Source organism: Triticum aestivum, chromosome 2A, assembly GCF_018294505.1.
Source record: "Triticum aestivum cultivar Chinese Spring chromosome 2A, IWGSC CS RefSeq v2.1, whole genome shotgun sequence".
In the NCBI taxonomy this organism is placed as follows: Eukaryota; Viridiplantae; Streptophyta; class Magnoliopsida; order Poales; family Poaceae; genus Triticum; species Triticum aestivum.
In genome coordinates this window covers 629512332-629527313 of record NC_057797.1, presented here as the reverse complement: position 1 = coordinate 629527313, position 14982 = coordinate 629512332, and the positions used below count along the sequence as shown (strand labels likewise).

Sequence of the window (14982 nt, the reverse complement as noted above, 5' to 3'; positions counted from 1 at the left end):
TTTTTTCTTGCTTTAGTTTTTTCCATTTCTTTTGTTTTGGTTAAATGGTTTGTCCTTTCAAAAAATATTCAGAATTTCAAGAAAATAATCATCGAGTATTATAAACATGCTCATCGTCTATTATAATGTTTAATATTTATTTTCCAATGCTCATCATTTATTATAAAAAATTTATTGTATATTATAAAAATCCAATATGTTTTTTTAAAATGCTCACCAAACATTACAAAAATGTTCACCATATATTAAAAAAAAGTATTGTTTGTATTTAATAAATGTTGATTGTATATTTGAAAAATGTCCATTGTAACAAATAGATGTTTGAAAGTTTCAAAAAAAAAGAAAAATTGTGCAAAATGCTCTTATTGTTCGAAAAATCCGCATTTAATATATAAAACCGACTGAAGAAGCTAGAAAAAACAATTTCCTATGGTAAATTTACCAGCTAGAGTGACATCTCGCTATTGGGCCAGCCTACTTGGTGGGGCCCTATCCCAGAGCTCAACTATTCAACGCGGCCAATGGACATCCAACTAGAAGCAGTCAATAAATACACCGCCAACCTTGGATCTCGACCTGAGAGAGAACGCAATACAACCAGCTGCGCTAGCGAGCTTTAGCAATATTATCACAACAAAAACTATTAGGAAACAAACCCCAGTGCAGATTCGAAAAAAAATTTAAAATTTTGAACGCAATTTTTCTAAGGCAGTGCAAATCATTAAATGCTGAAATTTTTTTCTAAAAACCGTGAACACTTTTTAAATAGGATTTTTTTTGAAATTTGTGAATAATTTTTGGAAGTACTAAAAATGGAAACATGAATATTTTTAAAATTTGTAAAGTTTTCTCAAAATGGGAACATATTTGAAGTTTGAATAGTTTTTCAATAACCTTCCGAATAATTTTTGAAAAACATAGACAAAATTTGAAAACGTGAACATTTTTACAGTTTCAGAGCAATTTTTTAAACTCCTGAAAAAATGTAAACCAAAAAACATTTCTAAATTTATGAAATATTTTTAAAACTGGAACATTTTCTTAAATTCCGAACAAATATTAAAAAAGGTTTGAAAATTTTGAGAAAAACATACCAAACAAAATTTGATGAACACATTTTTTTTAAAACACAATCATTTTTAAAAATTGTGAACAATTTTTTCAATGTGAACATTTTTTAGCCCTTGAAAAAATAGACATTTACGGACAATTTTGAACCTGCTTTTAAGATGCCTGCACATTTTTCAGATTTATGAAAAAAAATCTTTAAAACACAACGATTTTATAAAAATTAAAAAATGAAGAAAGAAATATAAAATCGAAAATGAAAGGAAAGAAAATAAAAAAAGAAATATAAATAAGAAAAATAAACAGAAAATGATAAAAAGAGAGCAAAGAAAAAAACAGGAAAAACGAAAACGAACAGAACAGGAAAAAAAGCCAGTACAGGAACTTTCTAGAAGTTTCCCAAAATTAGCAAAAAAAATGGATGGAACCTCTAGAAGATTCTGAAAACCGGGCATGTTCATAGGCTTAAAAAGATGGCCCAACTCGAATGATTGCTTGATCTCCCCTGAGCGAAACAGTGACGGTTCGACGAACAATGCGTCGAATAGGGACTTCGCCTTTTCACTGCTACACCTTAAAGCAACTCCAGCGGAGCCGCTATATAATCCCGGCTGCCAAAATAACTGCTTTTTTTTATAAACTTCTTCTCCTTTATTCATTCATAAGTAAAGTAGCATCGTTTACAAGTAAAGGGATAACCTCATTAGAGGCGTTATCCATCCAAACACTCGAAGAAAAAAACCTAACTAACCTTGCTAGTTCATGAGCTACTCGATTATATTCCCTATTACAGTGATGATAAATGATATGGGAAAAACCTAATGACATGAAATAACAGTCGTCTATAATGAATGAAGCGATTGAAGAAGAGTAGCATTGGCTCAACGCATTCACCACCTCCACGCTATCCGAATTCACTTCAATCTTACTACATCCGACGGTATTAGCAAGATTCAAACCAAACCTCACTGCAATTGCTTCTGCTGTGAACGAGTCGAAGCAAAGGTCCATCTTTTCATTAGCAGCCGCTATAAATTTCCCCCTATGGTCCCGGATAACTGCTCCAAATGTTGCTGCGAGTGTGTCACTATCAAATCCCGCGTCAACATTTAATTTCATGTAATCATACTTTGGTTTCAACCAAGCATCTGAACGGACGTGAGCCTTTGGGCTGTAAGAGATGGTATAATTTGCTACTAAGCCTCTCACTGACATATTGATTTGATATGCACTTTGAGTTTCTTCATTATGTGTCAATTTTCGCCTTTCATACCACAAATATCAAGCCGTCGTTGCCACCGTTTCTCTGAACTTCGGCAAACCCAACACTTGGATTTGTTGTTCTAGAAGGCACAGAAGATGTGCCAACACAAGCTCACCTGCCTTGTCAACTTTCAGTGTCTGTTTGATAACAAGCTCAAGACCGAGCATCTTCCACACGTCCATTGCCAATTTGCATTCGAACAACATATGTCTTATGTCATCAGGCCCCTGGTTACAGGCTGGGCAACTCGGATTTATTTTCAAGTGCTTATTAGCCAGGATAGATCGACAGGGAATAGCACTCTGGAGCGCGCGCCACATAAATATTTTTATCTTTGCTGGGCAGACTAAATTCCATACCGAGTCCCATGTATAAGATGGGTTTGAAGCTCCATCCGTTGATTCCAACTTGTGCCGAAATTGAAATTCCCATTCTGTATGGTATGCATATCGCACCGTGAAAGTCCCTGACTTTGTCATGTTCCATGCGAGGAAATCTGTCATCTCATGTAATGGTAATGGAAATAACTGCTGATATACTGTACCGAGCCAAAAAACGGCCCTAACCGGTACCATATATCCAGCCGTCCAGCAAAAAAGAAACTAGATCTAAAATTCTCCCTGCTGCCCCCAAATCTCACGCTTTCCCTCTTGGTTTTGTCCCTGTAACATCCAATTTTCCTGAATTAGGATGTTATTAGATCATTCATATGCTTCTCATTTTTTAATTGCATTATTTGCTTTCCAAAAATATTTTTTTCATTATGCAACTAAAGGCAATTTATTGGAGAGGAGATAACATGACTTCTCCCCTATTTAAAAAATGTTCATAATGTCTAAAATATTATTTCAGTTCATTTGATATGTTCTGGTATTTTTTTTATAATCTCCAAAATATTTTATTTGAGTGTTTTATTGATGTTTGTGTGGCCTATTGCATAAAAATGATTTTCCAAAAATTGCATTAGATGAGGAACTAGTGTTCCTGTAGTTTATATTAGTATTAATTTTTTTACTGTATGTTTATATATTTTTTATTTAGATTTTTTTTCTGGTGATTTTATTTTAGTTTTAACTGCTGTAGTTTGTTTGTAGAAAAAAAGGAACCAGACAGCCAACCAGCCAGCCAGCCGGCCCAGTAGAGCACAACGCTCGCCCGCGGCCCGGCTCCCCGCAATGCGGTACGCGCCCGACCTGCGCGCGACCCGCGCCCGATCCGGTAGCCGCCTAGAGCCACTGACCGCGGGTCCCGCGCCCTGTTCTTCCCCTCCACCGAGCCGGATACCGTGCGCCGCACGCACGCACGCTGAGGCCGAGCCGGTTCGGCCCGCGCCCCTGGTCCACCTCGGGCGCGCCCGACCTGCCATACGCGAGCAAAACCCCTAGGGGAGACCCCCGCAGCTCCTGTCCCGATCCTCTTCGTTGTAGCAGGCGCTGTTGGGCGAAAACGGATCTCGCCGTCGAGCTCGCAGTTCGCCGTCGTTCGCCGGATGATTTCGTCGCCGTTAGTAAGCCCTTGCCGCCGTAGTTCGTTCCTTTGGTTTCCCCACTCGAAGCCGCCGCCGCGTGACATCTTTGTATTGCCGAAGGCGCAACAGAGGGAGAGCAACAAGCCGTCCCGCCTTCACCGGAGCAGCCACTTTCGAGTCGTTGCCGTCGCCAACAGAGGTCGCCTCGCCATGGTTGAGCACCATCACCACCTCCGCCGCTCACCGCCGCACCCATCCGTCGCTTCACCTTCGCCGGAGACCCGCCGGAGAAGCTCAGCCGCCGCCGCCCGAGACCGCCGCCGCCGTTTCCTCTGCCCGGTGAGCACACGCGCGCACGACCAGGCTCCAGCCAATCATGCACTGCCATGTGGCGGTCGCTATAGCGTCGCTACAGTAATTCCAGCCAGGAGTTTTCTGTTGTCTTTTTTCCAGTTTTTCACCTAAACTTCGTTTAGCTATATCTTGTAGTGTATAACTCCAAATTAGGTGATTCTTTTTCATATGCACTCACAAAAACCAGCACTTTGTCACAGTACCAAAAGTTCACATGTTTGCATCTTTCAATTTTGAATTCGTTCAAATTCGAACTAAACCTTCCGGAGGCCATAATTCTCAAACCGTTTGTCGGTTTTGGGCATTTCTTTTTGCATTGTGATCTTAGTGCTATTTAGGTGATGTGTACATGTTGTTATGCTGCTGTTATTTGATTTTTAAAATGATTTCTTGCTGTTGGTTTTATTTTGGTTCTATTGGAAGTTTCGATGATTGATTGTTGATTGTGTGAAACGTGTAGATTGTCTGGAGTGCGTTGCGAGCTATTGTCAGGAGTGTGACCTTTTGAACCAGAACTAAGGCAAGTTACATGTTGATCATCCTTTACCTATTGTTTTCTATGCATGTAGTTATATCACACTATGAATATATGCATGGATAGGATTACTATATTATTTTGGCTATGTTGTTGAGCTATCTTCCCGTCATTGCAGATCGTGGTAATTGTAGTTTGCTATACTTTATAGACGGGGGTGGTTCGTGTATTTCATTGAGGTTATCTGAGGATAATGTATATAACTAAGTGAGTAGTAATTAAGGATATAATTCACCTCTAGGCAGAAGTAGTATTGCTTGGTGTTGAGGGAAGGCATCATGGGGTCTTGCACTTTTTCTAAGGCCATGCGCTCATGAGAGTGCATCCTAACTGGAATGCCGCCTAGGTTCAAAAAGATCAGACAGACTTAGTGACTAGTAGCTTCCATGTGCGGCCACTGGCTATATGGGCTCTGGCTTAATTAGTTGATCACTTGTTGGAACCCTTGCCCAAACAGTGTCGATAGATGTAGCATATATATGTGGGATGTGGCCGTCAGGTGGTTAAGGGAACCTCTTCTGAAAGACTTCGTCTCAATCTTTGGATTGGGTCCAGTGGGTAAATCGTACTAAACTCTGCAGAGTATTAAAAACTAATCATGATTAGCCGTGTCCCCCGTTATGGACAAATTTGAGCCACTATGCCATTACAGTTGTTGGATGATCTTGACAGATGTGATACTTAATAAATTTGTTGGGCAACTTAATAATGGGTAGGTTGGAATTGGAGCTGCCAATTCAACCTTGTGTATATAATTGTAGTAATAAAAGAACTAAATTAAAATATGACTATTAGGTAGTTATGAGGAAAAAAATAGTTTTCTGCAAAAATAAACCCTCAAGCCTTCCTTTTGTTATACTATGCATATACATGTAGGTCTGCTATATTATTACTCCTGTGTAACTTGCCAATACATTCAAAGTATTGACCTATATGGCTGCAACGTCTCATGTTGCAGGATATTCAGACGAAGAGTAAGGTACCGCTAGGGTCGCGAGTCTGCACTCAGCATCGCCAGTGGGCTATGATGGGACTCATCATTATTTTCTGCTACTTTCGGCTGTTTGATTGAATAAAGCTAGCCAAGTTCTATGCAGATTGTTTTATTTTATACATTATGGATCATACGTTGTAATAAATGATGCACTTGCTATTCTTGTATTCATCTATACTGTGTGTGCTAGTGAGTTCAATCCAGAGACTAGCACGATAAGCATAGAGACTCAAATCCTTCGAGGTTTGGTCATTACAGATGATATCAGAGCAGTGTGTTGACTGTATGACGTGACCCTAGAAAATGGATTAAAAAGCCATAGGAGTGAAAATTATTTTATAAACTAGCTATACTTCTTACTGTTTATTAGTTAACCCCCTAAAGTATCTTGACCAGTTAAGTAGGAACTAGTGCTGAGACCACCAATCATGTTTGTTTTATATTGCAACGTTACTGTGTTAGCGTATCTGATTATGCCCACCTTCGTGGTATGAAGATACTAGATTGTTTGCTTGATTGGTAGTTTGTTTGTTAAACTGCTTATTGTCAAAATTATCCGACTATATATATATACATCTGGGCTATTTTGTTACGCGTAACAGAATATTATTTTGTTACCCTTCTTGAACTGACGAATTCGAGCGGTTGAACCGATCTCTCGTTTTCGTCGAACTTATTTTTCAAACATGAATCGTATTGAATGCGGACAGGGACGGGCATGGCGTCTCCCTCCACCCCCGCCGGGGCGCACTTATCCCATCCCACCCCGCCACCCCCTAGCGCCGCCTACGCGGTACCTCGCCACCATGAACTGGCCGGCGCCAGTACGCCACCATGGATTCTCTCGATTCGGATTCAGGGATGGCCTCGATGGCGGCAATGGAAAGGTGGCTGAGGTCCAGGGCATCATGGGAGGCGAGGGCGGCGCGTATGCCATCGGGGTTAGTGGCAGCGAGGAAGTGGAGCTCCTGCAGGGTTAGATGCGGTGCCAGCGGGGACGAGGACGCTGGTCTAAGAGGCGACGGGGGCATCCAGGAGCTTGAGGAGGATGTGGATGAGGAGGTCGTCCGGCAGTGCGCTGAGCCGGTCCTCGACGCCGGCGGCGTCGAAGAGCTTTGGCAGCCGCTACTCCGGCATGCGCTCCGTGGAAGCACGAGGCAAGAGGTATGCTGTGCGCCTCAGGTCACATCGGGACGCCGGTGGCTGGGGATGGGAATGGATCGGTACTCGGGAGGAGGCTGCACTCAATCGATTTGGGAGGATCCGGGGACGACGTCCTGCTCCAGCACTTGAACCTCGGTTGCCACCGCTGGGAACGACGCCAGGCTGCTGGACACCGTCCAAGCCTTGGGCGTTGGCGACCTCGTCATCTACCTCCCCAGGCACAATATTATGATAAAAGGTTGTTTGAAGCTAGTTTGTTGGGGTGAAAATCATTGCATAAGTGTAAAATCGACACTGAACCTTGACATGGAAATTACTGCAATCCTGGATTGTGCCGGAACTCTACTGGAATCCTGCAGGCGATTCCTCTTCAGGCATCAATCTTGTTTTCCATTTCCCTCGCATTGCATTGGGAAGGATCTGAAGCTGGTGTTCACAAGTACGGCCTCTACTCTGGACTGCTATCGGTCTCCACCCATGAGGCGACGCTGTCAAGGAAATCTAGGAGGTCTTGCTCCCATGTATTTGTTGATGAATTGCTGCTCTGTTAATCCTTTTGCTTGCCTGCGTGCAGCACTTCCTGTGGTGTTTGGTGGAAGATTAGTCTAGTTGAGCACATCTTTGTAGATCCTAGATTTTAGTTTTTCTGTTTTTACGTCTTGCAAGACTGACAGCCTTAGGCTGAGACCATTGTATCAAGCTTGTTTCGTTTTTCTATGACAAATGGAGCCGGGGAGGTTACCTCCCTGTTCATCTGAAAACATGGAAATTACTGGTTTTGATGCCACTATGCTTCGATTCAGATGATTCAGTTCAAACAATAGTATTTCAACAAAAAACAGAGTACTCGTACTGATCTATTTGTGTGTTTGTACTGAGCTATTTTCACATATTGGACTTTTACTCTGTTTTTTTGATATGGTTTTCCTCATAACTTAATTTAACCATTCAAACTGATGATTACGTTAGCTCCAAACTTTTTAACTTATAGTAGCAAATCTCTTTAAGTTATCTTTGTTCTCATTTGAACTTATGGCGTCACCACATCCGAACTCGTGGTGTTCATCACTTTTTAGGTGAATTCGTTGTTATAATTTTTAGCATTGGCACAAGCACTTCAACTAGCACTAAGAGGCAACACGAAGGGCCAGCAGCGTGAGTAACTTGAACCCATGGGTGAGTTCATAACTGCACCTTTTAGACAGTAATACTTGAATGTCTCAGAAAAACATCCAGATGAAAACTACAATTAGAATAAGAAAAGCGCACGCACGCAACACGCACAACCCACACCAGTACAACACATGAGCACACGCAAGCACGGACACGAAGCCATCGTCGTCTAACGGACGCACGCCATGGATGGGCTTGACAACTCGAAAGGCTCTGACCTCGACCAAGTGCAGTAGTTGAGCCACACTGCTGCAGGACAGCGAGGACGTGCTCAAACGGATGTCGCTGGTGGGAACCAGTGGGATCCAGGTTGCTGCTATGATGAACCGCCTGCGGAGGTGGCGTTGAACGGCCTGCGGTGGTGGCTGTGATCGGCCAGGGCGCTCCTAAAGACATGACAACATAAAAAAATCTTAGTGTTACAAGAGATAATACAAGCAAAGATGCATTCCAGTCATACGAGCAAATGAATAGAATTCAGCCATACAAGCCAAAAAGAAATGAATAATCACATGTAATTTCCAGAAAGGGAAGAACATTTTGAACTCTTTTGCAAGTATATGTGATAAACAGATACAATGTATCCATTGAACTGACTTTTTTTCGCAATGAACTTTTGTGATATAGGTACTAGAATTTGTACCAATAGTTTATATATACCATGTCAAAAGCAAACAACATGCATATATATTGATCTGCTAGTCCACATCAACAAGCACGACACTAGCATACAACAATAACCAGTCATGGCGCCTTGACCCGACCTCCTTCGACCTATGATCTGGTGTCGTTGGTTTGTTGTCCTTGCTATCAGTCGCAATGCTCCTGAACTTGGCTTAGACTGGTAGTAGAACTTACCGGCTCTCCACACTAGCACTGAAGACATTTACACAAACACAAAATGAACCTCCTAGCATTTATTCTGTGAACTTTTCTCAAGGTACACATGTTTCCCTAAATTTGCAAGTTGATTTTCTTCTTTCTTTATCAGATAACTTACACATATAGACCTTCTTTACAAAATTATATAAACAACACCACATGTGTGTACTGGTTTATTTGAACATCCCATAAGTATAAAATCTGTATAATTAGAATAAAAGTGCTTTTTAGGAGTACTTAGGGAGTGAATACAAGCTTATTTAGAACATGCTATCAAGAATTCAGCAAGGGGAATGGATGTTCTTCAAGAGAATTTAGGGGAGAGAGCGAGGGGAAACCCTGGCGGCAGCAATATGAGGTTGTGGAAACTAATATGACAGTGGGCTTGACCTCATCCGAGCATAGGAACTAGGCGAATGAACTTACCACGTCCATGTCAGCACAGGCGATCGGACATTGGCAGGGAGATGTAGGCCTTAGCAGCTTGAGACGTTTGGACCTGCAAAAAATGGTGAATGAACTGCTAACCTAGGCACATGAACGCATTGGTTTACCAGTTAATACATCCATCTCATTATTCAGTTTTACCAGTTAATTCAAACAAACCAGAAGTGAAGCTTAGTTGCGAGCACTTGAATACGAGGAAGTCCAACTCTGCTGCAATCATAAGGTCCACTAGAGCATCAGAAAAATGTAATCATCCAAGAGTTCTAGTACAGAGCATGTATAACACTGAATTTGTTTCTTCGAACTTACCAGTTTTCAGGGTCAGAACTTTATCTATGCATTTTGCCTATCCTACTGAGGGCTTGCAGATGTCAGCTTGGAAAACATACCCTCCTTTTAGCATTCCTTCATTGTTTATGGAAGAACGCCAAGAGTTATTGCATGCCAAGTCACATCATAACAGCCATAGAACTATCGAGTGACAGAATGAATAAGTACATAGATCAATTTTTGTAGTTATAACCAAAATAGTGAGCTTAAAACAAATCCTTGTTCATGATGTATTTTTCAAACCCTCCCGATGCTCATTTTGGATCATTTTTTCCTGAACTCCCAGATTCCAGAACTACCGGGTGTTCTGGGTTTTTTTATGAACTTTTTTGTTATATCTTATTCAAAACTTAATACCAATATAACCTTTTTTGTTATGATGGTACTGATCTGTTTGTAATGCTGGTACTGATCTTCTGAAACATACACCGTGGACCCGTTAGACGAGTGACCTGCCATCTCAAACTTAGGATATTGGATTTATCTCCAAGATTAGATAGTAAATCAAGTGGCCTTATACTGATTGCTGAAGCGTTTGTACATGTAAACTTTTTTTTGCTGAACTGCTACAATTTTTCTGCTCCGCACTTACTACCTCTCAAGGGTGAACTAATATCAAACTTCTATTTTTTGCCAAATTGCTAAAAAAATCTGTGTTGTTTACGTCCATGGCAGTAGTGTGCAGCAGTCGAGCATGTAGTGCGTGTGCTGGCTGCCAATGCTATTTGTGGTCACCGTTATTACTAAAAGCATGCTGGCCGCATCTCTAGCAAGCTTCCATAGAATTGACATGCAGAATTCAAACTAATATAAAAGATGTTGAATCCATCAATGATCATACATTAGCTTGGACTATTGTGTGTGCTCGACTTGGATGACCATGCAGCGCTTGGTGAAGATGGTGTCCGCGATTCTACTTGGACTGATGTCTGCGCTCCACTTGGACGACTGCCAGTAACCATGGTGGATGAGCTCGTGGCCGAGGGTGGCTAAGGCTACAACCGAGAACTGTAGGCGGCTATGCTTGTTCTCGGCAATGAACTCACACGAGGTGGAGGTGATGACGGGAAGCAGGGATCACAGGTGGCCTTCATCTCGCCACCGGATACGGGGTGCTCGCGCTCGTGGACACCGAGGACGGGATCGATAGCAAAACAGGTAGCCTCCCGAGCTGCGGTGTCGAACGGCTCAGCGTTGTTTGTTGAACGGCCTGGTTTGGCAATAGTGAACGGCCGGGGCACTGTAGTGACAGAGCCCCACCGGTGGGAGGAGGTAGCATGGTGAGCTTTAGACTCCATTTGTGCAGGGGAGCACCGGGTCTGCAATGTACCTTTTAGAAAGGTGTACCTGTACTTCTCAAAGTAATGGAATATGGTACTTTCTCCTGTAACTTTTTAAATTCAAGTATGACGCACCCATCGGTATTTTAAGCACTATGATTTGTAGCCCTCACAAAAGAAAGCATGAGAATTATTCAACAAAACACAAAAAGTGAACAACAAAATATTTTTTGATTTACCAAGTGATATGTATCTAGAGTGCAAAGCTGTCAAGCAAATGCACAATACTTTTTACTAACACATGAGGTGGATGTATGCGTGCCTTGTAGCGTAGGGTTGTACTAACACACTCAGCATCAGGAAATTTCCAATTCGCACAAGATCAAATTGCACCAGTTCGTGATGTGAAGGCCAGCAGCCTGGCTCGTCGTCATCGAACTGAACCCCGCGCCCCTGTTGAACTGCTGAAACATTTTAGTATGGGTTAGATACAGTTCCAAACTAGTACCTGAAAATCCCATCCACAAATATGCATGTAAGCTACAGAGTTGGAAGTAATCTAAACATAGCCATCCCAAAACATTGAAACTGATACATGCACGCAGGAACAAAACAGGTACAAGCAATACAAACAGCCAACATGAGCAGAAATCTCTAGATGGATATGAACAGAGCATCAAGAAGATTCATCAAATTCATACCAAAAATGCCGGATCAGGGGGCGGAGCACGGGGTGGCCTGCATGCTACTCTTTTTTGAGTGACCGGAAGCTAAGCAATAAGTTGGACTGAGGAGCTGCAGATCTTCCAGTTGACTAGCCCCAACGACCACATTGGCAGCAGCATGAACGTTGCCAACTGAATGAGCTCTGGTGGTGGTGGTGAACGGCCTGGTGACTGAGCTTGAACAGACTATGAGTTGAGGCGGCAGAGGGCGATGCTGAAGTGGCAGTAGCAACATGCGGTGGATTGGGGAGGCGTGGAGGAACGCGGCCGGCAGTGACGCGCGGCGGCCGGCAGTATTGTAGGCCACGACGGCCGTGGTGGAGGGTGGTCTCCAGGGTTGGCTGCATGCAGGGCTGCAGGGAGGCAGCTGGGTGGAGGATGGCGCCACCGGTGGCCACTCCCTGAGCTCGACACCAGCAACAGGAGAGCAACACTCAGCCGGGATGGCACGTGGTTTGGGGTTAGCGCATGGAGGCGGGAGGCGGGGACGGCGCGCGGCGGCCGTGGAAGGCCGGGATTGCGCTCGGCGGTCGTCGGAGGCAGGGACAGCGTGCGGCGGCCGTCGGAGGCAGAGACGGTGGCGGCGGCCGGGGGAGGCAAGGACGGCGCGCTGTGACCGGGGCGGCGGTGCGGTGTGGTGCCCGGTGGCAGGGGCGGCGGCACGGTGGGGGGGCGGTGGCCGGGGCGGCGGCGCGCTGGTAAGGCCGGGTGGTCGGGGCGGCCGCTTCCCTCGCTGCCGAAGAAGGAGTTGGGAGAAGTGGTGGGCCGCGGGGAGGTTGTCGGGCCCTATAGGTTCGCGCTATTCGTCACCCTGGGTGAGGAATAGTTATTCTTCACCCCCTCTCTAATTTGACATCAATGCAACGTATTTTTACGTTTCGTAAATTTTGTCTTATTTCATACATAAAAAGAGAACATAAGAAAATATATACTCGCCGCAAAAAATATTTTATGTTACGTAAAATTACGAATGTAAGATCATAGTGTAAAACGTACATAAAATGTGATTTTTCCGGTCTTATAACCTATTTTTAATATTTTTTATACCAAATTTTAAATATTTGAATCAATATGCATGTAACTATTTATATTATAAAAGTAATTTATTTAGGAAGCGATTGTAAGATTACCTCGGGTGAAGAATAATTTATTCTGCACCCTGGATGATGAATAGTAACACTATATATATATAATACTATCTTATTGTTTGTTTGTTGGTGTTATTCGTTCTTGTGTTTTATTGCCTTGATCATATTATGCATATGGGTATAATATATTTATATTACATAGTCTTTGGCCCTATTATATCTATAACTCATCTATATGCTTGCCCACCAGATGCCGCCGAGGCGTGACACTAGACGCACTGCTGCAGGAGGAAACAACAATGGCAATGGAGTACCACCATACATACAGCAGGTTATTGAGGAACAAGCCCAGTTGATCCAGTTGCTTGCTCAGAACCAGAACAATAACAACAACAATCACCCGCCACTACCACCTGTGGATATGCTTACCAGGTTCTTGAGGTTGAATCCTCATAGGTTCTCTAGTTCCCCTGAACCTATTGTGTGGCTGATGATTGGCTCCGTGCAGTCAATAGGAACCTGGAGACGGTTGTATGCACTGATGTAAAGAGGGTGAGGTTTGCCTTGCATTTGTTGGAGGGTCCTACCACAGCTTGGTGGGACAACTACTTGGTCACTTATCCCATTGCTAGTATCACTTGGGTGTAGTTTCAGGCAGCTTTCTGTGCTGCACATGTGTCTGCTAGTGCTATGAGTCTAAAAAATAAGGAGTTTCGCAGTTTGCACTAGGGAGGTCGCACAGTTAATGCGTATGTGGAGGAATTTAATAATCTTGCATGTTATGATCCTAATGATGTTAACACTGATGCAGCTAGGCAGGAGAAATTCTTGGAGAGCCTTAATGATGAGTTGAGCCTTCAGTTGACAGTGGCCACTTTTAGGAATTGTCAGAACCTGATTGATAAGGCTATTGTGCTGGAGGGAAAGCAATGGGCCATAGAGAATCGCAAGAGGAAGTACAACAACAATAACAAGTATAATTAAGGACCACAGCAGAAGCCACACGCTTCATATCATGGTAATGGAGGTAATGGACATAATCATCATGGAGGTAATGGGCATCATAATCATCTTGGAGGGAATGGCCACAACCATAATGGCCACCATCATCACAATGGGCACAAGAGTAACAATGACAATGGCAGAGGTAATGGTAATGGTAATGGCAATGGAGGGAACAATAACCAGAACCACCAGGTTACACGTGTGCCAAGGGATTTGAGTCAGGTGCAGTGCTTCAGGTGTAAGGCTATGGGGCACTATGCCACAAATTTCCCGGGGGCGAAGAACCCAGGATCCAGCAAGCCAAACCCCTTCCAAAAGGGTATGTAAACCATGTTAATGTTGAGGAGGTCTACAATGAACCTGATGCGGTGATTGGTAAGTTCTTGGTTAATTCAGTACTTGCACTTATTCTTTTTGATACTGGTGCATCACATTCATTTATTTAGAGGGTATTTGTTGATAAACATGGATTGCCAACCTAAACACATAGTATTCCTATTAGAATGAGTTCCCTAGGAGCTGAGATGATAGCATGTGTTGGTTGTCCTTAGTTGACTTTGTCTATTGGGAAGCATGAGTTTCCTACGGATTTGATTATATTGAAGTCACAAGGTTTGGATAATATTTTGGGTATGGATTGGTTGCAGTTATATAAAGGTCGTGTTGATTGTGCCAGTCGATCTATTACTCTCAGTGCACCATGAGGGAAGAGGATCAAATATGTATGTAAGTATAAGCGTGATCAGGTACAAGTGAACTCTCTTAAGGGGGTAGCCTGGAAGAGGTGCCAGTTGCGAGAGATTATCCATATGTGTTTCCAGAGGAGTTGCCAGGTATGCCACCATATAGCTATATTGAGTTTCTTATTGATTTAATACCAAGCACTGGACCTATTGCAAAGAGACCATATGGAATGCCTCCTCAAGAATTGGAGGAATTGAAGAAGTAGATAAGGGAATTGCAGGCACAGGGATTTATTCGCCCAAGTTCTTCACCTTGGGGAGCTCCAGTTTTGTTTGTCTTGGGTTCTACGGTAGGGTGCGTCGACTGCAAATTAAAATTTTCCTACGCGCAGAACAACCAAGAACATGCTACGGGAGATGGATCACAGTTTGTTACCACTAGACGCGCAGTGCTGTGCAGCAGAAGAAGAGTTGGTGCAGCACGTCCGCGTAGATTGTCTCCTCCTCGTCCGATCTCCCTAG

General features: G+C 43.2%; 1 long non-coding RNA gene across 1 annotated transcript; it reads left to right on the top strand.

The window, feature by feature from the left end:
• The first annotated feature begins 3690 nt into the window (after positions 1-3690).
• LOC123185758 (uncharacterized) lies at positions 3691-4674 on the top strand. The gene is made up of 3 exons (XR_006493489.1): positions 3691-3839; positions 3921-4139; positions 4615-4674. It is a non-coding gene; the product is annotated as an uncharacterized lncRNA (long non-coding RNA).
• Positions 4675-14982: the final 10308 nt, after the last annotated feature.